Below are 24,188 nucleotides of genomic sequence, written 5' to 3'. Positions count from 1 at the left end.
AATTATGGGATTTAAAAGCGCCTGTATCCTGTTAGAACAGCAAACCTTTGGATATCAAATTTGAAGAAATGAGGGATGCCATTTGATTTTATTAAACTGGGATTTGAATGTTTGGAGAAAGCATTGGGGGAGGCATTTCTTTTGGAAATGGGAGTAATATTCCTCATTTGTGATAGTAAGAATGTTATTTTTGCCATAGTCACAATCTTTAGTAATAAACCTAGGAATATGTGCCTAAATCAAACATGCATATTTTCTATTTTTACTTATAACTTTGGCTTTTTTAATTTTAATTTTCAGGGTCTTTTCAGTGTAACACCAAAACCAGAATTGAATATTCTGCTGTCTAAATGTGCCATTGTTTTTTTGTTGTTTTTTTTTTTTTTTTATGGAAAGGGCAGTGTATTGATTACAGAATACTGAGACATTGAAAATTCTTTATTCTATTGTCAAGTCATAAGGGAAATTAGTGAGTGATGTTTTTCAGTCAAGCAACTTCAGAATAAAGTTAAAACTAACTATTTTAGCTGACCACAAACAAAGAAAAATACAAGAATAAAAGAACAAACTTGTAATTCCACCACTTCCTCCGTTTTTCTTGATTCAATGAACATTTTTTCATCTTTTGTGCAGCATTCCACTCTTATCTGTTTGCTTAGTCACATATTCCAAATACCAAATTTGGGGTTAGACCTGTTTTATATCCCAACTAACTTTCTTCACCACAGGAAATTTTAATTCTTTTTGTATTTTTCAGTGTCTTACTTTGAGGCATTTTGTACTGTTTCTGTAATTATGCTTATGAAGTGACATTTGGGGAACTCTTAGGGACTACTGAGAATCATTTTTATAAAGGTTACTGTTCCTTATAGGATGGGGGAAAAATTAGTTCTTTCATGGTGGGTTGTGTTTCTTTACAAGGAAATTGTATCCTACATTCAGTAAGGTAAAGCCAATGCACTCTTCTTCATGCAGTAATTGTTGACTTCCAGTATAAAATGAAGTCAAGAATTCAGTACAATTTATTTTAACTCAGGCTTATAATATTAGTGCATTTTGTGTTCATGGTGAATATGATTATTCTTAAAGGTTGTCCTTGAGATTAAGGACAGCTTTATGAACTCATCGTTATAATTGTTGGTCTTCATTTTAATGTCTTGTGTTTCACCATAAGCATGAGGATGATTTTGTTATGAGGGATTCTTGCAAGAAGTCCATATGCTGAAGAAGATGTAGGTAGTGGGGTGAAACTGGCAATACAGAGGGATGCAATTAGCAGAAAAGGAAAAAAAAAATCTGAACTGATATATATCCAGTAATAATAGAAATAAGGGAGAAAATTACAGTATATATTGAAAAATGTGTAGGTTGGAGAACAAAGAATAGCATTTCTCTGGAGAAAGTTGTCTAAGTCCTAAATTTTTTTAATAGTAGATTGGACACAGCACTGAGAAATAACACATATAAAAGCAAGGAGAGGAAGGGGGTAATTTAGTGTCTTTCTGCCTCTAGCTTAGAGCTGTATCCTCTCTGTGAGATTTCAGTTGAACATGGAAGCTGTGCCGTAGATTTAAGTGCAGTATGCGCTTTGCCATATCCTGAACTGTGAACCAGGAGCAGCTGAGCATATGATGACCCTCTCTCACTTTGGGTAGATCAAATTAGGGCGTTAGTAACTTCCTTACAGTAATTCAATATAAAAATGTTGGTTACAAATGGGGAGGGTTGAACTAATGGTAAGAGAGTGCATACCTAAAACTTGTAAGAACCCTTTCACTAGAGTATATTGTGCAGTTGAGTATAGGCATTATTTTCCTGTTTAATTTTTTTGAGATGTCCAGTGCCAGTGCAGATCTTGTCAAGCCTGCATTTTGTAGTGTGAAATACAGTCAGTGGCAGCTGCCATGTACAGCAGGTAGTGTGCCAAGAGGACCCTCCTCCATGCAGGTTGGATGGATCTACAGGCACGAGTGTCTGAAAATCCAGTCTTTCATCTTTCTGAGCATTCCTTCCCTTGCCAAGATTACACCTATGACAGCCCCACAGAGATCTTTGCTGCTGCCCTTGATATTGTTAATATTAAATATTAAAATTAAGTATAAAATATTAATATTTTAGTAGTCACACAAGTCTACACACATCTTTAGAAACTCTTTGTACTAAGCAATTTTCAAGCATGTAGAGGCATAGCCCTATCGTGAAGAGCTTGTAATATAAAACAAAGGATCTATGAAAAAGAGGGAAGGGTGACTCAATCACATATCTCTATAACATCTTTTGATTTTATGAGTAAAATTTCAAATGTTCCTGTTTGCTCTTCAGCCAAGCTATTTTGGCTGATTTGGAAGGAGAGACTGCAAGTAGGTATGGATTTGGGTTTGGTTGCCCTTCCCATATAGTTAAGCATATTTCTGTAGCTTATAGAAGCTTGTTGCTTCACTTCTAAATTAAAATAATCATTTCAGTTGCAATATTTAAAAATATTAAAGAGAATGAAATTTATAGGTCATGTTCCTGGCTGCCCCCTCTTGTGTTTTACCATCTAAAGAGTATCCCAGTGCTACAAATACGCCTTTTGTAGCTAAAGTTTACTGACTTTAGTCAAATTGGCAACGGTACAAATTGATTCCAGACTGAAGATCCAAATTTATTGTAACTGTTTGAAAACAGATGTTGATTCAAATTACTGCATTTAACAGCTAGAATTAAAATGCCACTATCTGGTGGTAAAGTGTTGATTTGGATGACTTGGGGTGTGGAGTGAACTGCTCCAAGGGGAGCCTCTTCTGTGCCGTTTGTGGCTGTGCTGCGCAGGAGAGGCAGTGGGGCCAAGGCATGCGGAGGAGGCCATTGCAATAGGATGACCCTGCCAACTGGCTTGTTTTGAACAGTGGGGCCTTGGGAAGCCCCATCCAGGGGGGAGGCTTTGTCTGTCAGGGTAGACAGGCAGAAGTTGGACTGTGTTTGCTGGCAGTTGCACTGACCAGGAATAAAATTTGTTTAGATAAGATTAACTGAGGCTAGCCAGTTTTTTGTAGTATTGTCTGAGCAGAAGCAGTTCTGGGAAGAGAAGTTCTTTATTTATAATGACTTGTGAAGATTATTGTGGTCTCTGATACACAAATGCTCAGAATACACTCTGATGATCAAAGATCTCTGTCATGCAAGAACTACTGAATTCAGTCATACAGAATATACATCGAGTAGAAATCTATACACCAACATCAGTAAGTATCATAGATTGGTGGGACATGGGCCTTGGAAGGACAGCAGAGACTGGCTTTCATTAGGATTTCTCCTGCTTCTGAAGGAGTACCAGAATGTACAGAGATAGGGAAAACCTCCTGTTTGGGCATCTGGCACAGCTGCTGTATAGAGGTGGGTAGATGAGTCACTTACGCATTTTAGCTCTAGTTGGCTTTGTTATTCAGCCCACATACTCTAGTGTCTGCTTCAGTGTGTGTGTGGTTTTGAAGGTTTTGTCTTTCTCTGTCTCCTTTCTTGGAATTCCCTAAAGAACTTCACCACCTCCATTAGAAAGGGACTCATTCTACTCCATAAAATGAACAGGAATGCAGTTTGTTTCCTTTTGCATTTTTATGACAGTATCAAAAGTTGACCAGTTTCCCTGGCTTGCTGGCAGGTGTTTGTATGCACTGGTTTGTATTGCAAACCAGTTTGCAATACGAGATAAATCCATGCTGCTGGCTTTTCTGTGTGCTCTGTTGACTGTCATGTTCATTTTCTCCCATTAACCTTAACCTCTCATATAGGTGCTGTAAAAGTTGGTAATTTCTTGAAATGTTTCTGCTTTCTGGGAAACCTAAGTATGGAAAAATGGTGTTTTAAATACGGTGTCTTATTCTAGCTACTCTGTATTTTCTACATGTTAGTCTTTCAGATGTTGTCTGGTTTTGAATGGTTTTAGGTTTTTCTTAATTTTTTTTTTAATTAAAACAGACATCTCCTATATATAACAAGTGCACAGTGGCATCACCTTTTTCATGAAATATATGTCAACATTTTGTATTCTGTGCTCAGGGATAGTATCTTCAAGAAAACATTATGTAATTTTTAAGCGCTTTGTTTATTTGGGGCTTCTAAGCATTACGTGTTTTATAATCTAGTTGTTTATGGTAACATGAGACTGTATCATTTTTAAGATGTTCTACATGGACTTCCATACATACATTATTGCAAAATATAGTTTTGTGATCTCTGTTTTTACTTCTCCAGTCCTTCAGATGAATCACTAAGGAAATAAGGTTTAATGGTTTAAACTGCCATGCTTTCAAATTGATGTCTTCTCAAAGCAGAAGAGAGTCATGGCCATTCTGTCCAGTGAAGCAGTATGCCACACTAGTTCATCATGGTGTCATTCTTCCTCACTTCTTCGCTTATTTTCCATGACTGGTTGTCATCATTTTATTGATTGTTAAGAAAGTGCATGGTCCAATCTCTCTGGCTCTTTTCATCACTCCTGTTACTGTAGCATTACACAATTCCATGGTGGCCTTCATATGCTTCCGTGTATTCTTATCATCTCAGAATCAACCAGTGTTACAGAGCTCGCTGGAAACCCATCACACCATTGTAGCTGTTGAAGAACAATGTGTTGATTTGCCCCAAAATTATTTGTGTCTCAGGTTGTTGCCCCTTTCATTTTCTCCCTGGTGGAGTCTTCCTCTAGCCCCTTCCTCACTGTTATCAGTAGTAGAACGTTGTGTTCATGTATTTGTTATTAGCTTGAACGAGGATCTATAAAACAGTTCAAGTGAACTTTTTGCTCCGGACAGTCGCTCGCTCACTAGTGCCCTGAGGGTTATCTTCTTGGAGCTTTTGTTTCCCTTTTCAGAGCTAATCAGAAACATAAAGGCTATTTTGTCCTGAAACCTACAAGCACTGAAAAGCAACAAAGGATCAGCACAAGTCACTAAACTTCTCAAGGCATACAAGACTTGGTCATCTCATTAAATACTTATCTATACTCTTTTTTTTTTTTTTTCCCTGCACTTTTCTCAGAAGGGACAGAGTACCTTATCGCCACATCCGCTTGTTCTTATGCCTTTTTGTGAAATAGCAATGGGAAGCTCAATCTTTTTTAGTGAGTCAGACATAGAAAAATTCTTATTAGTTTAAGCATTTTTCACTTGTGTAGGAAAATCTTATGGGTGAGAGCTCTTTTAAGTTCTGTTTGCCTAAGTATGGCAAACCTTTGTGGTACCTAAACCCTGTGAGTTTTGTTTTGGTGTTTCTATTTGGATTTTTTTTTTATCTCTTTGGTTTGATAGGGTTTCGTTGGGGGCAACATTGTTGTTAGCCTTCTAGTCTGCATCATTAATATAGTTTAAACATGTACATAATGAGATATTTCCTTTTTGCAGTCTTATTTCTTTTTTGAATAAAGGATTTCAATCTCTGGAAATAATTTATGCCTGATTTTGTACTGGTCTGTGCATCTACTGCATGCAGGTTCCTGTACTCTTCACATTCTATTCTTGATTTTGGGCATCATTGCAGCTTTGACTGTTGCCAGTGAGTGCTGGCTCTTCTGCCATCTGGGTCACTGTGTGTTTTAAAAGTACTTAACTTCAGTATGTCCCAAATGGAGAAGTGAAAGTACAGGTCTTGGAACTTCACTGCAAAAAGGAGCTAAATTTGTCTACCAGCAAGATCTATATGTACTGAAGATTTTTTTTTAACTTGTCCCCATAGGGTGAAGTATTTAGATTATGTTTTCTGTATTATTTAGCTTTTGAAGGTCAAAGCTCTGCTCTGTTTTTCTATGTTACTGTGCATTGGAATGTCTGGCTTTTCATAAGGTATTCTTATATGTATTCATGGACTTTTCTTGTTTTCTTTTAGAAAGCTTAGAAAAAATTTTCGAGAACATGTATGCCAAGCTCAGTATATAATCACAGTATCTTTTGATGCAGACTCCAAATTAATAAAGCTTTCTCATGCTTCAGTTTCTTTGATTTTGTTAAGAGGATTGCCGGCTGCTCACTTCTGTATGTTGATGTGAACATTTCTATTTTGATAATATTCTGTCCAAGGTCTGGTATTCATTCCCTGCTACAAGTGTTTCCCAGCATTCCTTTTATCCTGTATGATTGAAATACTGTGTTTCACTTTGTGGTGTTATACTCAATATGGCTCTTGAACCTCTCTGCTAAGCTACAAGTACAAAATTTTGATCATATTTTTATGTAACATCTCTGTGCTTCAAACTGCTATTTTGATGCATAGCAACTATTAGGTAACACAACTATTAAGCAACTGCATTTAAAATCTCTGTAACATTGCTATTGGCATTAACTTTTTATTCTAGTTTCTTAAGTTCGGCCAAAATTTTACTATTTTTGTATTCAAAAGAAGACATTTTCTTGTGTTTTATCATTTGACATATTTTTAAAAATTATTTTCTGTTTGAATTAATTTATTCTGATGACTGATACTCTGCTTTCTGTAAATTCAGTGAGTACCTTATCTCAGAAATTCACAGTACAATGCAAGTAGATGAGATGATTTCTCTGAGTAAGCTGAGATAAGTTGAATAGAGGAATATCTTTGTAAAAGAAACTTGGGAGAAAAATTTATATCTGAAATTGTGAAAGACAGTTTCAGATGTCAGTTGTTTTGAAGAAAATAAAATGTTAAGGCCAGAAAATAAAGAAAACAAGTATCAGCAGTTGTTATCATAAAAGCTTGTGTGTGATTCTGCTTTTTTTCTTCCCTCTTATGTGTTGTGAATGTTGACACTGGGCATAATACAAACATTTTACAGGAGTCTTACCAGAACCTTTACCAATGCTGAAAATTTATTTCCAGAGTTGTTGTCTAGATCCTCTGTAGTGCTCAAGTCATTAAATTCTCTAATTTGGTGGCAGGTGGGTGAAATTAAATTAACAGGACTTCAAAATATGCTTAAACGTAACGCTAAGGGTGAATTAGGTCCTGTGTTCTGGACACAGTAGACTTGAATGGCTCCTTTGAAGGAATCCTACCCTAGAGGGCTCAGCAACTTCATGCTCATTAAAACTAAGAATCATAACTTGGCCTTTGGCAATAGATTCTGTATGAGTTAGACTGTGTTTAGATGAGGCAAATAAATACAGTGCTTTGGATGCTGGTGCAATTCATATGGGGTAATGAAAGAAACTTGTTTCCTTCTACGTAAAGACATTTTCACTCCCTGTGTTGCTACTACACATTCGGGGGCACTGACGTAGAAAAGAGTGTCATTACCGGAGTCAGCAAGACCTTAGGGACCATTGTTATTCTAAGCAGCACGACAGAACACGCTCTGAACAAGGCAGAGGGCAGCAGTCTGGAAGCTTCTCCTCGCTGCCCCTTTCCCAGGCGCGCAGTCGCTAGCGGGAAGCGTCGCCGGCAGGAGTCGGTGGCGGCCTCTGCAGAGCGGGACGGCTGCAGGCAGCTCTAATTATTTGTTGAAGTCTGCTGATGGCACAGCAGGTAGTGTCCCTAACAGTGCCTCTCAACTTCACAATTTGCTTCCTGCTCAGAGGTGAGAAGGGCAATTGAACAAGAGCTGTAGGATTATTGGAGGTGTTGAGAGAAGCTGCTGCCTAGAGGGATGACTGTTTTGTAAAGGTGTTTTCTTTTGAAAGCACATTATAGCAACCATTTCCGTATTTACATCACAAAATATTTGAAACTGTATCTGTTTTTTCAGGTAGAAAATGTCAATAAAGTAATTTAAAGATATTTACCAAACCTTTGTTGGTTTTCCCTATTCTTTCTTTGTCCTCTTTTCATCTTCCAAATTGCATTTTCTGGGAATTAAATAGTAATGGGTCTGTTTTGTCAAAACTCCTTAGGCACTGCAGTTTACAGCCCAAAGAGAGTGTGGGAGCCTTCTAACAGTACACTGAATTTTTTTGTCTGATAATTCAGGAACCAAAGTATTATTTCAGTTGCTAAAATCCCAGCTGCCATATTTTCAGGTAATTACTGAAAAAAAAAATTATCTTGCTGTATGATAAATGGTGACTAAATGTACCCTTATTTTCAAGTACAAGTAAGTTTAGAGAATGCCTCATATAATATGGGTATCTGCTGCTCTTATATAATCTTTAGGTTTATACAACAGTCTTTTTTTTGTTATCTCATCTCCCTATTTAATTTGTGAGAAAATTTCGAAGCTTTTGTCCTGTTGGAATGCATAATTGAGTTTTCACAGCTATAACTTAATTTTATTGGGTTTTTTTCTTGCTTTCCTATTCTGTTGTATGTATACAGTCATTACAGAAAGAGAATTTATGGTATCTTGTAGTGTCTCTACACCATGGTGTGCATAATACCACGAACAAACAACAAAAAGTCAGATGGTGTTTTTAGATGGTGTCATACTAAAAACTACTGCAGACATTAAATAATAACATTGTTATGTGCCTCTGATCTTGACAGATACTTGGTCAAAATTGTAGCCTGTCTGCAAAGATTTTGTATCTCATATTTAAGAAATAAAACATGGGAAAATCATCAGTGCACATGGAATTATTTTGTTTGTTTTAATACTGTTAATACTTGTTAACATAAACTTTGCTGCTTACCAGTTTTGAAACTTTTTTTTTTTTTTTAATTCTGGTGAAGATTAGCCATAATTTTTACATTCTTGCAAAAATGAAAAAATAGAAGATATTATTCTGATTTTGGATTGGCATGGGGCAGTATTCAGATCCAGCTTACTTTGCTGACTCATTTGCGGGTGTCTTCTGACTTTGGGTGTACTGTTTGGTTTTCCATTCTCCCAAAGCTTAGGCAAGCAGCCGCAACCCTCACTTCCTCTCCTGTCACTGACAGTTCTCTCTGTAGCATGGCAGGGACGTGCTCTGTCTTACTGTCATTTTAAGGTCCTACAGATTTTGCATTTAGCACTGTCTTAAGTGTCACAGCTTTCATTAGGTGGAAAAGGATTTCTTTGAATAATTAAAAAGGGTCGTGTTTCCTCTCCTGGTGCTGATTTGAACGAACAGGGAATTGTGCTGAACTGTGTCATTGGCAGTGAAGGCTGCAGTCAGACAAGTACTGCTGGCAGCGGCAGAGCCACATAAGAGGTTTCTGCTGCCAGCTGCTTGTCCGAGCCTTCCTCTGTGTGTGCCAGCTAAGTGCCCAGGTAGCTGCTCCCTAACCTTGGCTGTCCAGTCGGTCCCGCATGCATTTCCAATAACAAAGCCGTTTTAGCCCGTGATTTTGACATTGGGGGTTAGGAAATGAGTGTGGTGTTGTGATGTTTAGTGGTGTTACTCCCCGCCCCCCTCCACCAACTCCCTGGGCATTGAGCAGCTGGAAGCAATGACCTCTTCACCCCACTCAGATGCATCCAGGGCAACACATCTGCCGACGGCCTCAGGCAGTCGGAGCTTTCTTACGACTTGAGACCCTCAGGGGATTTTGGTCAGCCTCATTTGTGGGTAGCAAATGGCCTGGAGATGCAATGTATTCAGTAAGAGCGAGATAAAGATAATGCTAAGATGCGGAACTCTGGAACCTCTTGCAGTTTTGCTGGTGAAAACTTGGACCTCTGTGAGTTCTCATGCATGTAGGGTAGGGGTTTTTCACACTGAAGTGCAGAAATTTCCATTGTAAGCCCATGCAAGTTTTTAAGGCTCTCGCCTGAATCGCAATCGTACCAGGTGTATAAACAGGTGACTTAACCTTGATGTAACTGTGTGCCTGAGGTATATACTTCTAAGCAGATTATACTGCAATTCATTTTCCTCTTCTTCATTACAATTTGAAGTGTGTTACATAATTATCAGGCAACATAAATAATCTGAATAACTATTCTGACTAGTAGTAAAGAAAAAATAGCTGTATGGTTTCAGGAGGAATGCTTCCATTCCAAATATATAATTTTGAAATTCTTTGTTTAAATTATATAAAATAACTTGTAATGCTGATTGCATTACACTTAGAATCAGTATATTTTAAACAGGCAAATAGGAGCCTTTCTGGGATATTTCAGACTGAGGAATGCTTTGGAGTGCACAGCTTTGTGGCACCTCCAGAAAGCTTTGTAAGTGAAGTGACTCCTCCAAAGGTAAGGAGCTCTTGAGGATAGCATTTTGGACTTTTAAATCCCTTCTGGAAAGAGGGTTTTGTTACAAAAAACAAGACAGGAGTATTGCAATGCCATTCTTTTAATATAGGAGCACTTCAAAGTACACAGTCTAAAGCTGCAGATTCACAAAATACTGTTTCAGAATATGTGATGTTGGGTTGATTGGCACAGAAATGGGTCCATACTGGGAAAAAAAAAGGCATATTTAATATTGTTGCATAACTGAAACTTGATAATTGCCTTTTTGTCCTTCGCTTTGCTCCTCCATTTTTAAAATTCTGATTTATAAGTATTCTAAGTACAGTAATATAAAATTATACTAAATGCATCTAAGGTAAAATGTCTGTTCTTAAAGCAGGCAACATAGATTTAGCATCACTTCTCTTCTCTTTGTTTTGGACTGTAACAAAGCAAAACCGGTCCCTTCTTTCGTGGCTGTTGCAGAGTACCTTTAACAAGATGATGTTACGCGAGAGGTGCACACTTGCTTGTTACCTTCAGAAACCACAACTGAATGCTGAGGTGAAAAGGAAAATTCTTATCCATTCATTTCATACATTTGTCAGTTAGAGAGTCTCCTTTCATAATACTTAGATGAGTGCTTAGAGAGGTCACAATACACTGAGTTTCAAAGGTTGAAACCAAATTTATGTCAGCGTGTGTTTGCATCCATATAGGGAATAATTTTGATACTTTGGGGGAGAATTTCAAATAGGAGCATAATACTGTATGATTTCTTCTTGTATACCAAAATGTACATGTTTAAAAACAAAAGCTTTTTCTATACATTTCAATATAATACATCAGATTATTTATCTAAATTCTGGTTTACTGAAAGAAGAAGAGGAACAAGGGAAAAGAGAAAAAGGCATTTCTGCTAAAGCTGCTCTCTGAAGGGAGGCTATTGCTGCAATTTCATATTCAAGCTTTTAGCAGTGCCCATCAGTGTTTGTTTAGGTCTACTGAACCTACAGTAACAGTCATTTTATCCAGTATTGGCATTGTCTGACAGGCTTATGGTATGGCAGCAGGCTAGTGGCTTCTTGTGCCTTCAGGTTAAATCCTAGAGTAGCAATATCCACCAGGGTTGAGTCAGTGTCAGACTGAGCCATGGCCAAAACTTTTGTTTTCCTTACTTGCAGAATATTGGTCAACATTAAAAATAATGATTTACAGGTAAGAAAATGTAAAGTATGTTATTTTTTTCCTAAAATTATAGGCTTCATGCTTTGTTTTAATACCCAGCTTTTTTGTCAACTGTATAACAGAGGAATTTGTTCTTCAGTTTAACAAGACACATCTGTGTCTTTTCCATATAAGGCTGTCGGCAGAGCTGATCAAGATAATCTGAACCTTTGTTTTTAGTTTTAACAACTTGGCCACACATGTCTTCACATGTGTGTTGGTAGGAGCTGGTGGGGTAACTACATGGCACTAAAAAGGCAAAAAGGAAGCAGGTCCATCTAGACCTGCTTTTTCAGTTGAACAGAGCCCCTGTCTTTACACCTTTACAGCTTCTGGGATTTTAATGACAATAAAATAGTTCTCATGCATATGATTTCTGTGAATTAAAATTATTCTTCGGTCTTCAGGCTGTATTTATTCACCAGAGAAAGTAAAGCAAGCGGTGAACTTCGCAGCAAAGCAAATCCTGTCAGAATGAAGGGTTACAGACCAAAGAAACAAATTTAAATCCTGAATAATTACCACTGCTTTCAGAATAAAAAATTCACTATACCTACTCACAAGAGCAGTGTTTTTTCCTAGTGCTGCAAATGATTTGCTAGTCCTTGCAAATCCAGATCTTTGGCAAATGGCTTGAGGAAGTAAGTGGAGAATTTGAAGTCCTGAGCTTTAAAAGACAGGACTAGTGGGTTTGAGGAAGGGAAGGACAGGAGAGTTTTTATTTTGTGTTTAAATTTTTATTTTATTTTTCAAAATACATTGACAAAAAGAAAAGAAATACAGTCAGTACATCTCAAATGGCTACAGCCGCATGTAACCCACTGAACTAACTGGAGTTCTCTACAGGCACCAAGATCTGGGCACATGGAAGAAGATTAGGGATTGACTCATAGTTAGATTTAGAATATTTTTTTCTTGTTACGTTTTTGTTCACTGTATTTTTTTCATTTTCTTTGTGCTCACACCCACATCTCCCAGGATTCCTTTTTCCTCTAAGTTAGGATGTTAAGACTGTTACTCAGTCTTGTGAACAAAGCTACAATTACCTTGTTAGAAGGAGATGATCAGTGTGAGCATACATGATCAGATCTTTGAGCATGTAAGCAAAGGTGAAGCACGGAGGCTCACATATGCAAAGAGAAATTATACTAATGATTTCTGAGAGCAGTATAGTTTTCTTCTGATTACCCAGTGTTTTTTATTCTGATTATTGTGTTAAGAAATTTTATTTGAAGTTGAAGAGCTGAGTGGAATGTGTTTATATATAAAACAGAATCTCAGATCTATCTGAAGAATAGAGGAGAAATTGTTCTGCTTATGATTGAGGCAATACTGCTTTTGAGGCTTTTTATTTCCATTCTTTTTCCTAGATTTATGCCTGACTTTTATAGTTTGGAAAGCTATTTTTTCTTTTCAGCTGCACTTTTTAAAAGAATAATTTGTTAAAGCCTTGAAGAACTTGTGTTTTAGACATTTACAGTCCATTCAACAGAAACGAACATAAAATATTTTCTGACTATACTCTACCTAAGATGGTAAATCCAAACTAATGAGACCTTGAAAGTAAACTGTTCTGTTCTGGCTTGCTGGACTAAAGGAGACGAATGAGCACAACCAGGCAGGCTTTTTAGCCTGCTGAAGAAAAAGAAAGTAATCTATGTTTTTCAAGCTTTATCATCTTGTCTGGTCACATGGACTGCCAGGCTTGCTGAAAGCCTTGTGCTTCCTTTGCTTTCTTCCGTGGATAGGTAGAAATGTGTGGCTTAAAAAAAAAAAACCAACAATGCTCCATTGATGATATTAATGAAGCCAAAGAAAAAATTGATGGCTAATCTTATCAAATATACCAACTTCCAGAAGTATAATTAAAATTTAGAAATAGCAAGCATAGTGCTTAAGTACTATACTATTTCGGTTTGCTTTCTTTTGGTGTTTTAATGGAAATCTGTGTCTCCTGCAACATTTTGCCAATTTGACAGTATGATCAAGTAGTGTAGGAATGTGCAGGGCCAGACACAGATTTTTTTTTTGAGCACAGTCCCAGTATAATAGTTTGTAGTTTATAAATGTCTTTTCTGCCCAACACATCACAGACATGTTTTTTTTCAAACAAGAGGTTTGTGTTTCAAATTTATATTTTAATTTAAATGCAGTAAGATGGAATGTCTTGGAGAGAGTAGAAACATTTTATCCTTCTCTGATTGTGAGGGGGAGAAAGGAAAGCGTATTATTTAATCAGATGTATTTTTAGCAGGATTTCATAATTGGCATGAGACCCTCAATCTAAGAACTTGTTTTATAATGGAGATGAGCTGATCCTTTCATGTTCACTGGTTAGCTGGAACACAATTTCAGTTCACACAAAGCTTTGATACTCTCTCCTTTAGGGGCTAGTGCCTAAACAAGGTCCAAGTCTCTAATATTATCAATTCTTATGAGAAATTACATGCTTATTTATTGTGATAATTGCACTACACTATATAATTCTGCTATTCTGGTTTGAATTTTTAAATTAATTTTATTTCTCTGTCTTACTGTAGAATCATTAATTTAGTTTAATTTATTTAATTTAATTTATAAACCTTGATACATTGTCTACCTTGATGCTGCTTCTCCACACATTGCTACGCTGAGTAGACCCAATTAGTGCTCAAATAATTTGGTGTAGAGATACCCAAGTTACTGCCCCAATCCAAAGTAATGCATCCATATGAGCTCACTCCAGTGCCTTGGGTAATCAGAAGCAAGACCTGTGCTCAGTACTGCAGTGAGGTACTTAAATTGATCCCAAGATGCAAAGTACTGCTTGCACATTTGGCATTGTGACGAATTGTAAGAATACACTGGCTCCCTCCAGCAGCATTTTTTTACTGTTTGTGCTGCAGCCCTGTGTAATGTAGAAATTATCAAAGATAGTTCAGACAATTGTTGCCTACTGAGAACATTCACCTCCATTTTAATATTTAATTCAAGAGCATGTAAATATTAAAAGCTTCACAGTTGTGGTCCAAAATAACTGTTTTTTGATTGAGAATCTGATCTGTATTCTGGCAAAGAAAATGTAACGTGTATTTCTATTCTAAAAGATTTATCTTGTAAACCAGAAGTTCCACAGGAAAGTGTCGTTTCTTGATGACTGGCTGAAATAAGTGCAGCCCATGGCTGTGTGTTCATCATGCATTCCTAATAAGAAGCTCCATATTCACTGTCAGACTAAATTAACATGGTTTGAGAAGTGTCTTACAGGTTAGTTTTGAAACATTTGTCAGCCACTACCACTGTTGTCTCATTGTTCATTTGTCAGCCACTACTGTTGTCTCCTGCTTGCTTCTCAACCTTTTAATCAAAACGAGCTCAAGCAGAGTAATCAGATACTACTGTGGGTGATAGTGACTCAGGAAACCCTCCCCAACTTTAAGCCTTCTTAGGAGCTTTAGCAAAGAGCAAGTGAAACAACTGCACCTCCCTTGGGTCTTTGAGACTTTAGAGAAAGAGGCTATTGGACTTCAATACAGCAATGGATAAAACAGAAGCACTACAAGTTTCTAGTGCATAGGGTTTTCTGGTTTTGTGGGGGCATTTTTCTTGTTTGGGACAGGTTTTTTTGATTGTCACCCAATTTCACTCCAGTTCTCTATGTGGAGTGGCACCTTGTTTCTTACTGAACTGCCCCTATTTCTTTGATCCACTGCTTTTGCCTAGATATATGGATGATAACTGGACAATTGTGTGTCCAACTTTAGCAAATATTGTCAGTAGCATTTTTCCAGGCTTAATGTTTCTTAATGCCCTCCACAAGGGTTTTTGTCTCAGCTTCCCAACTCTGGCCAGTGGGAAACTGACCAAAATAACCACTTTGAACTAGAAGATGTTTGCTGCCTTCTCTGACAGGTAGGAATTCTTAAGTTGCAAATCACCTGCTTTGCTTTGAGATTTGATATGTAGTCTTCTCATTTCGGGGCGTTTATTTAGGTTTTCAATTAGGGGGGAAAAAGTTATAGTACAGACATAGGGCAAAAATACTTTCAGGCAGATTTGTGTGCTTTAATCTGAGGTAATGCACCAGAAGTAATAAAAGATTAAATGGGCATAAACTTTAATGTCAGATTTAGTAGTCATTAAGAACTTTCAGGTATTCTGTAATCATTAATTCAGTTCTTGGTTCATTAAAAAAATGTAGTTGTTTAATTTGCAATTGGAATGGAACTTAAGAATTATTTTGTTAGTTGCAAAACTTATATGTATGTCTGTGTGTTAGAGGTGCCATTAAGCATTTTCAAATGCAACCTTATTTACAAAGCACAATCAGTCTTTAGAAGTTCTTTTTCAGAAATAAAAAGTGCCACTAAAACACCTGCATCAAGAGCACTGTACAAACTATGGATTTCTGTCTGCCTGAGAGCAGACTCACATTTTCCCAATTTCCTATTTTCACTTGCACAAACCCTGGAATGATGCAGTGATGTGTCAATTTTTTTTTTCCCTAAAGATTTTGCAAATTACCTTTTTGTGAAAATATCAATGTAAACTTGCTGAGGACTAATATAACTGTTCATATTACTCTTGTTTTGAATAATATCTTGACCAGGAGTTCTTCTGGGTTTCTCTTGTGTTGTATTGTCTAGCTATTGAAGGGTAAATAAGTTAACTGAATATTCAATGCAGTCAGCTGGGTGTTCTATTCAGGTAATCGTTCGATCAGTAAAGTCACAGAGGTATTTTGGAAAATGTTGTGTTTATTATGAATGTACACTAAAGAGAGGATCAAGCAATATTTTTTTGAGCTGATGCACAAAAGGAGTTTCTATCAGGTACATACATTTCCTAGTACATTGTTGCTTAGAAATCCAGAGTACCTCTTGAGTGCTCTGAGCTGAAATATGAGACCTGAATTTAGAGCTAAAATACCTGGGCTTGCAAGACTTATATCACTAATTCAGTTTTAGTGTAGTGATTTAATAGATTTTTATGCCATATTGATCTGAACATTACGTTGTACCCACACACAAACACAAATCCCTTTCTTCCATGTTTAAAGTAAATTTGAATGAGGAAGAGCTTGTGAAGGTACAGCAGAGTTGCATAGATACTAATACTTTGTGTTTAAAAGCAATTTCTCAGACAGGTAATCCACAGTAGGTAGAACATGCCCATACATTTGGTATTAATAAAAACCAGTGTGTTTTCGTGTTATGATGCAGCCACCGTGTCTTGGAGATGGAAATAGTCACACAGCTGCCAAAAATCCCCACCTTCGAGTAAAACAACACTTGTGTTTGATTTTGGTATGTCTCTTGGAATTTCTGTAAGCTCTAGGAATCTTATTTTTAGAGTTCTTTATTTCAAATTTCTGTATTGTTTTGGGTTTGTTCTTCAAAGAAACACATGGTGATCCATGTATATACCTATATGAGTATTCTTATTGATTTATGTGGTTAAAAATATAAAATATTCATACCTTAATAGAAACTAAAAACAGTCTTTATTGAGTTAAGTTGTGAATGTGGACACCAGGCTGCAGAAATGATTGATGGTTTTCTTACCACATGTAATAGCCTAACAGGATTTCACAAAACCTTTGTTCACACACTTAAAAATTACCAGAGCATTTCCTTAAAATAAAGAGTGGCTAGTATAACCTTAAACTGCTGCTTCAGAGACATTGTTCTAAACGTTGCTTAAAAAAAGAGGTGTGAAATTTAAGGACTCTTTAAATTTATTTTTTTAATAAATAAGCACTGTAGATTGCAGTTGTATATAGATTGATATATGTGTTCGTTTTTGTTGGGTCTTTTTTAACAAGCTTTCCAACATAGACATTGGAAGTAAGTTTAATTATAAATTACAGTTCTATTATATTTTTTTGTTTCTGTCTGAAAATTACCTGGAGGTATATTGAGAAGCAGTTGCAGTCAGATTTCACCATATATTTTATAACCTCCTAAACCTGCAGAGATGCCTTTTCCTGTTAAGGTCCCTGGCAGTAGAGGGCAGTTCCTTGCCCTCTAGTTTACTAGAGTGAACTCTGAGCTCACCGATGATGTGCATCCCCTCTGATGTGCCTACTTTAGCTGTGTTGTAGTTGTTCAGTAGTGAAACCCTTAAAACACAAATCCCAAGGTCACTGGGTTCTTGGCAGTGGCTGCTCCACCCAGCAGACCTGCTGCTTCTGGCAAGCTTTGCTTTACAGTGTGTCGTGTAGCCATGACCTCTGAGCCCTGTGTCCCTGCTTTAGGGGGACCTGCTTTCCTGCTACCCCAAGGTGCTTCTCTGCTCCTCCAGGTGACTAAGATCCTGGAAAGAGGTGCTTGAGAGGGGACTTTTTAAACTGGGTACCAGTAATTCATGTCACCTGTTGAAGTGGTATATCCATGTTGTATGCTGTGATCACTGTAATTGAGGAATATACTATTATTCTGTTGTGGGTAGCACCCTCCTGATATTTCTTCCCTACCACTCGTTTTTTAGGCTTGCTAATCCTCAGGAGTAGAATTATTCATGGTCAATGTACTTACTCCTGTATCACCAGTAATTTACTACAACTTCTCTGTTCCTTGTTCCCCTTTGATTGGCCTCTCCATCTAGTCATATAGCACATAACACAAAGATGGATTGTATGGCATTCTCTGCTGGGGAAAATCAACACATAGAGCAGGCTCACTGCCAAGATGCTCATAATTAAACTGTTGCTATGGACAGGATTACATCAATGTTTCTATCAATCATTTGCTGCAGTTTTGTGGCTATTTGTATTTGGAGGTTTGGTTTTTTTTTTTTTAGGTTGTAGGTTTTATCATCCTTTTACTTAGTTTTCAGTTAAGTGTCACAGCATATAGAGGGAGATATAAATAAAAATAATTATTAGAAGATCTAGGGGAAAAAAAGATAAGCCAATTCTATCATTCAGAGATTGTGTTTGAAGCCAATATCTTTGTGAGGTGTTCACAGTGTTTCAGCTATTAGAAATGGCCAGATGCAGTAATTTCCATTCAGTGGTCCATCATACTGTTGTGACCTAAGACTGATGCAAAACTGCCATGATGTCGTAACAGTCTGTACAGCCAGAGTGTTAGAAGTTTACCTTAAAATGCTGCAAATTCAATAAATTAATAGGTGTAATAGAAAAACTGCAGCAAAGCAGTTAAACCTTGCATTTTTCTTCTGTCCCCCATCCCCTGTAATTCACGTGCAGTAAGTTGTGAGCTGGGCTAATGACACAATAGCATGAAGTACACTGATGGATTGGAACAGCTTGCTTGTTCTTGTTTCACCTGCTGCTGTATCATTGCTACTGTTATCCCCTATGGTAATGGTCTTGTGGCAATTAATTCCCTTCGGTAGCACTCAAAGTGTTTGGTGTTTTAGCTAACTAGTGTACAATGCATTAAATGTAGAGAGGTGCGGGATTAGAGCCAAAATAAGGTAGTCTGAGTGGTAACAAATGATATCAAGTGCAGCTGAGATCACTGTAACGAGATAAACAGTGTGGTGTCACAAAATTGTCTCCCAGTTGACAAAAAGATCCATATTTTATAGATTACCTTAAAAATTGAAGTATGGAGTCAATTATAGCCAATTATGATGCTACATTTACTGGAGTAGTTTTTATATCCTTTGGGGAGAAATAAGGAAATGTTCAAGGCAGTCAGAAAAAGCTTTTGTATTTGCTTCCCTGTTTTGTCTAAACAGAGTTTTTTCCCATTTCTTCAGGTGAAAACTGTGTATGAAAGCTGGGACTGTATTATCTTTAGGAAAAAGGTTTGGGTTTTTTTTTAGTTATTTTCACTTCTTCATGTTGCACTAAAAATTATGATAGGTAATATGGCAAATAGAAGAGGAAAATCGAACATCAGCTCCCCCTAGTTATGTTTGGGTTTGCTATAAAGGAATTGTAAAGGCAGCTTTGTCATGGCAAAGCCTGCTTAGTGCATGGTGACATGTTGAATTTGACTTGTTTCTTTCCCAAAAAGGAGCTTTCATGTCACTGAAGAAACACCAAGCAAATACTGCATATTTTCGTTGTCAGTCTGTTAAAGTCAAAATAAAGGCATGAGACCATGAAATGGTTTGCTCAATTGTGCTCAGTGCTCAATTGCAGCCCACAGTTGCTTTTTAGTGAATAGATGTAAAATGGGATAAAAAAGCAGTGTATTGAAGATGGACAGGCAGACATGCATGTTCTTAAGAGATCTGAGATGTTGCCTAAATGGCTGAGAGGCAAGCATTTATTTAGTGGCATTTACTCTGTCATTTAGATTATCTCCTGCCTCTGTTTCCATTCCCAAGAAGCGTACTGGGGAGCTGTGCATCCCGTCTATCTCGTGCTGTAGTACTGACCATGAGGAGCAGTTTCCCTTCCCTAGCAAAGCATGCTTTTGGTAATTAGTGGAAGATTCAGATATATAGGCAAACGTGTATTGAGAGATGAAAGCTGATAATAAACAGGTTGTTTTAGTAATGTTTCAAAGTGTTACCCTCCTCCTGTGTTCAGGATTTCATTCACCAGCTAACTTCAGAGGGTGACCTAGTACATGTGCCAATGACAAAAGCTACTTGTAACAATTCAGATCATGCTTTCTGCTTTATGAAATGGGATTGTAAAAATCCTCTCAAAAATGATATCTGAAATAGCATTAAAACACAATTTCCCTTTGATAAGGTTTTAAGGCACTCATATGAAAAGTGACACTACTTTGAGTAGCTCTATGTCAGCATTATGCAATGTGTTGCACATAAGTGACATTAATCTATTAGGGGTGTGAGGGTCACTTATTTTTCTCATGAAATCATTAAATACCTTTATTGATTTCTGTTCAATCAGTTGCATTCTGCTCAAATACAGCAATCTTGAGACATGCTAATAGAGCTGTTTCTAATAATGTTTATAAGCCACAGTTTTAATGACAGATATTGCGCTCAAAATAAATTATCATGCCTAAGTAAAACACAAAGAAGCTTAGGGAAGCAATAATATTGTGCTGTTTGCAAATTACCTGAGCCCACTTTATTGCAAAAAAGAAGATTTTGTGACACAGATATTCTAAATTCATTAATTAACCATTGTCAGTACATTCTTACTGTGTTACTAGATTATTTTGTTATAAGAAGCAATGTGAGTGTATGGAAAGCTAGTAGATGACATACATGTAAGAGTACCTTTCTTCATTTTTTTTCATGATGGAACCAATGTCTTAGGAGGAAGTACATGAGACTCAGTTAAATATAACAGGTGCTGTATGAATGGATGCATACTAGAAAAAGAAAAAAAATTAAAAGTAAGTAATTTTCTGTCCTTCCTGTTTGGATGCCATCCTAATGACTTTATCTTGACATTCGTCTTGAACTTGTTTTCTTTCCTTGCAGATAACTTCAGCTGTATTTTCTATGTGATGGAAGCCTTGTGATAGTCTTGTCAATTTTTTCAGTTATCTGATATTGTAGTTGTTGCTTTTTACCACACCTCTTCTTGCTTTTTTCCCTTTGGATGCAAACAGTTCCTCAGAGTAAATTGCCAGCTTTACCCTGAGTATAGCAAAAGCAGACTGGTACATTTATCTCTACAGCTGAAACGTGAGGGTTTTGCTTCCAAGCAGCGAATTGCATCCTGCTGAGGAATTACTGTTGGGGTTTTTGAGTTTCTTCACTAGGAGCCTTAAGGGACTCTGACAGGTCTTGTCGAATAGCGTTGGTCATCCTTGTCTCAGTCACCAAATGGTGCCAAGTACTGGCAAGTTTATTGCATTGTGTCTGGAGAAGCTGTTGTTCACTCAGCATTTTCTTCATAGGATGCCTGCCTGGCTTCATTGAAGGAAACCTGAGCAAGGCTGTGTTATTAATGAATTATGACAAGCCTTTCGCCTGTCAGGCAGAGAGGTTCCTGCTATCTCCTTTTAAGACAAAAACATAATGGAAGATGCTCAGCTGGGCAAGCTCTCCGATGATACTCCTTAAGTGCTCATCCCAGGCTGATGCGAAGACGCAGAGAGCCGTGAAGCTGCAAGTGGCAGCGTTTAATACCATCTCCCTCATAATGCCTGAATAATTTTCCGGAGAGCGATCGCCGCAGCTGCCGTGAACGTGGTTATTTGTTTATTTTTCACCTTGTCCTGGCGGGCTGCTGACCGAGCTAATCTGCTCCCCGCGCGGGGCTGCCGCCGGGGGGGCGCGGCGGCGTTTGCTGCTCCAGCTCCGGCGCTCTCCTGAGCCTGGCGGGATCGGCAGCCGGAGCCCGAGCACCTTCCAGGGGCCGGCTCCCGGGGCAGCTCTGCGAGGGGAGCTGAGCAATGCTGGCGAAGGATGGGAAGGAGGCAGTGAGGGAGCCGGCTTATGTTTTTCTTAATGGATGTTTGTGAGCAGGAAGGAGATGGCGTGGGCTGTCGGGGTGAGTTACGGAGCGCGGTCCGCGATCTCCCTCCGGTCGGGCGGCTCATTATGTTAAACAGTGCAGCTTTTAAAGTGCCGTCGCTCTCCTTTATGTGCCTTGGCCTTCATTTGCTGAAATGCTTCAAGTTCACAGTGCTCAAGTAATTTTGGAAACGGGATGTAATTACGAGGGTTTCTTATGCTTACCAACAGCTTTTTTGAACCAGTGTAATTATCATTACTTGTGGATACTGTAAATTGAATATCCCCTTCCTAATTACATTCAACTCAAGGGTTGGCTGCTTAAGCAACCAAATAAGAAAAGTTCACCTGTTACTATAAATAGCAAATTGTTCTTTTAATTCTACTGACCTTTAAAACAAAGTGCTTTTCACGATGTTGTCAGGTGTACATTATAAAGATAGCTTGTAATTAGAGCTGTAATGAGGAATTCTGTTAGAATGGCTTTCTCAAAGCTTCATCTATTCAGTGTTTTCTAACTGCATGACAGAATTAAAGTTTCAGGGTGCTTTAGGACTTTTAAAGGGCTGGCTGCTGTTTTGCACCTCACCTGTTCTGCTGGTGATCTGTAGCTGCCCAGTGCTACTGCCAGTGCTCAAAGGCAGCAGCTGTAGCTGCAGCAACTTAGCCCTGCCCTTGGAAAACAACATGGGCTCAACAGAATGATTTATCTAGTGATCCAAATGATTCTGTGATTAATTAATGTTTCTTCTGTCACTTCAGGAGACAGATAGTTACTTAATTTGTTGTGGGCAGTAGGAGAGAAAGAGAGAGACAGTGGTGGTTGCCTGGTTGGTGGTGGTTGATTTTGGTTTTCTTTGGTTAACTAAAGTGAGCGCAGTCTTGCTGAAATGTCGACTCATCTGATAGATGGACATGGAGCTTGAGTTAGTGAGGTGATGTGCCTGCCTTGAGTTCAGTCTCCATCCTGTCACGGCTTCACCAGTTCTATGCCTTGTCTTAAGAATGCTGAAGGCATTTCTGTGAGAGGTTGGATTGACTCTCATTTATTTGTGGTGACTGAAATTTTTAGTGCATTGCTACCAGCTAATATTTACTTCAAGTTTTTAGTTCTACTTTAATTAAAATCATCCTGTTTATTCCCGTAGAAGCTTTTCTGTTGGTTGACATAACTTATATTTGTAGAGCTCATCCTGCTGAGTGTCCTTCATGATCTGTCTTTAAAACATGCTTGGACAGCACAAATTGAAAAGTGCTTTCAAAAAAAAAAAAAAAGAAACTTCAATTACTTCAACAGTAGAAATTACAGCTGTAGGAAAAGAATAAAAAAAAATCTTTATTTCATAGTGCAACAATATAACATTTGAATAGAAATTCACTAAGGGATTTTTACTGAAATATAGGGCTAAAACAAAGGCAAAAAATAATTTTCATCTTGGTCTGTTTTAAATGTGTTAAATTAGTCCATCTGCAGCAACTCTTAGCTAACAGTTTAAGCTAATTAAATACCCTGCGTAGCTTCATTTCTTGTTGAAAAATACTTATGTTGATATTTGATACATTTGTGAGTTTAAAATTAGGTAATAATTAATTATCACAATGCTGCTTTTTCTTCCAATATATTCTCTCTTTTTCTGTATTTATTCTATTACATAATAGGCAAAGCAACTGTAAAGGTTGGTTATAGACTGTGGTGAGAGTATATTTCTCCTATACACAAGAGTGGGATTATGTGAAGTAAATAGATAGTATTTTATGCAAGTAAGGAGAGGGTACACTAGGTAGCTGATACTGATAGACAGAATTTATGTCTGATGTGTAACAATCCAAATAAAAACCAGAACATTCTCATGGCTCATGAAATTAGACAAAGATACAAGTAATGCCAGTCCATTAGCACACAAACAAGCCCTTTCTCATAAAAGCAAGAATTAGGTGTTGTAGTAGAGATGTGTAGAGATTAGCTAGAAATCTGAAGGCCTAGACTTAATTTAGTTGTTCCTTGTTACAGAACATAAGTAAGTGAAAGTGATTTTGTATTGTCAAACACTAAAAGACTGGATCCAGCGGTGTCTTGAGCAGGCTATCTGATAGGGAAGAAAATGAGGAAAAGAGAGCAGGGAGTAACACAAGACTTTGAAGATTTTTAGTTTAAATTGTTTTTACTTACCCTTTTGTGGGCACTTGTACCAACCCTTATGGCTTAAAACCTTGTCGCTTCAAGATGACACGGCAAAATTAACTTTTAGTTGACTGTATGATGCTGGAGTAAAGGCAAATCTTCAAACTTGTCCTTTCCCAGGGATTTCAAGTACTGGGTGAAGCTTGTGCACTTAGCAGTAGCTATGCTTTTGATGTATAGCAATGCCTTATAATAGAGCTTGTTGGTTGTGTGTGTGTAATTCGTCAGCCTCTTTTTTTGAATGGTTTATCTGCAAGTGCATAGAAGACCCTCTCTCCTTGAGTTTTAGATACAGTCTCAGAGAACTCTTGTGAAACTGAGATGCAGTGTTGAAATTGCGTCTTTGTCCCCCTAATTGCAGGTCAGTCTTCTGTTTTAAGATGCATTCTG

General features: G+C 37.6%; 1 protein-coding gene and 1 long non-coding RNA gene across 52 annotated transcripts in view; one reads left to right on the top strand and one right to left on the bottom strand.

Annotated features, from left to right (window-relative positions):
• Window positions 1–24,188, top strand: part of TENM3 (teneurin transmembrane protein 3) — a 1,292,556-nt gene that overhangs the window by 1,078,845 nt on the left and 189,523 nt on the right.
• LOC140683851 (uncharacterized) lies at window positions 22,462–24,144 on the bottom strand. The gene is made up of 2 exons (XR_012055413.1): window positions 23,787–24,144; window positions 22,462–22,925 (listed from the first exon to the last, which is right to left on the bottom strand). It is a non-coding gene; the product is annotated as an uncharacterized lncRNA (long non-coding RNA).

This window comes from Taeniopygia guttata, chromosome 4 (assembly GCF_048771995.1).
Source record: "Taeniopygia guttata chromosome 4, bTaeGut7.mat, whole genome shotgun sequence".
NCBI lineage: Eukaryota > Metazoa > Chordata > Aves > Passeriformes > Estrildidae > Taeniopygia > Taeniopygia guttata.
The sequence above is the reverse complement of the archived record's forward strand: the minus strand, read 5'-3'. Positions and strand labels throughout refer to the sequence as shown.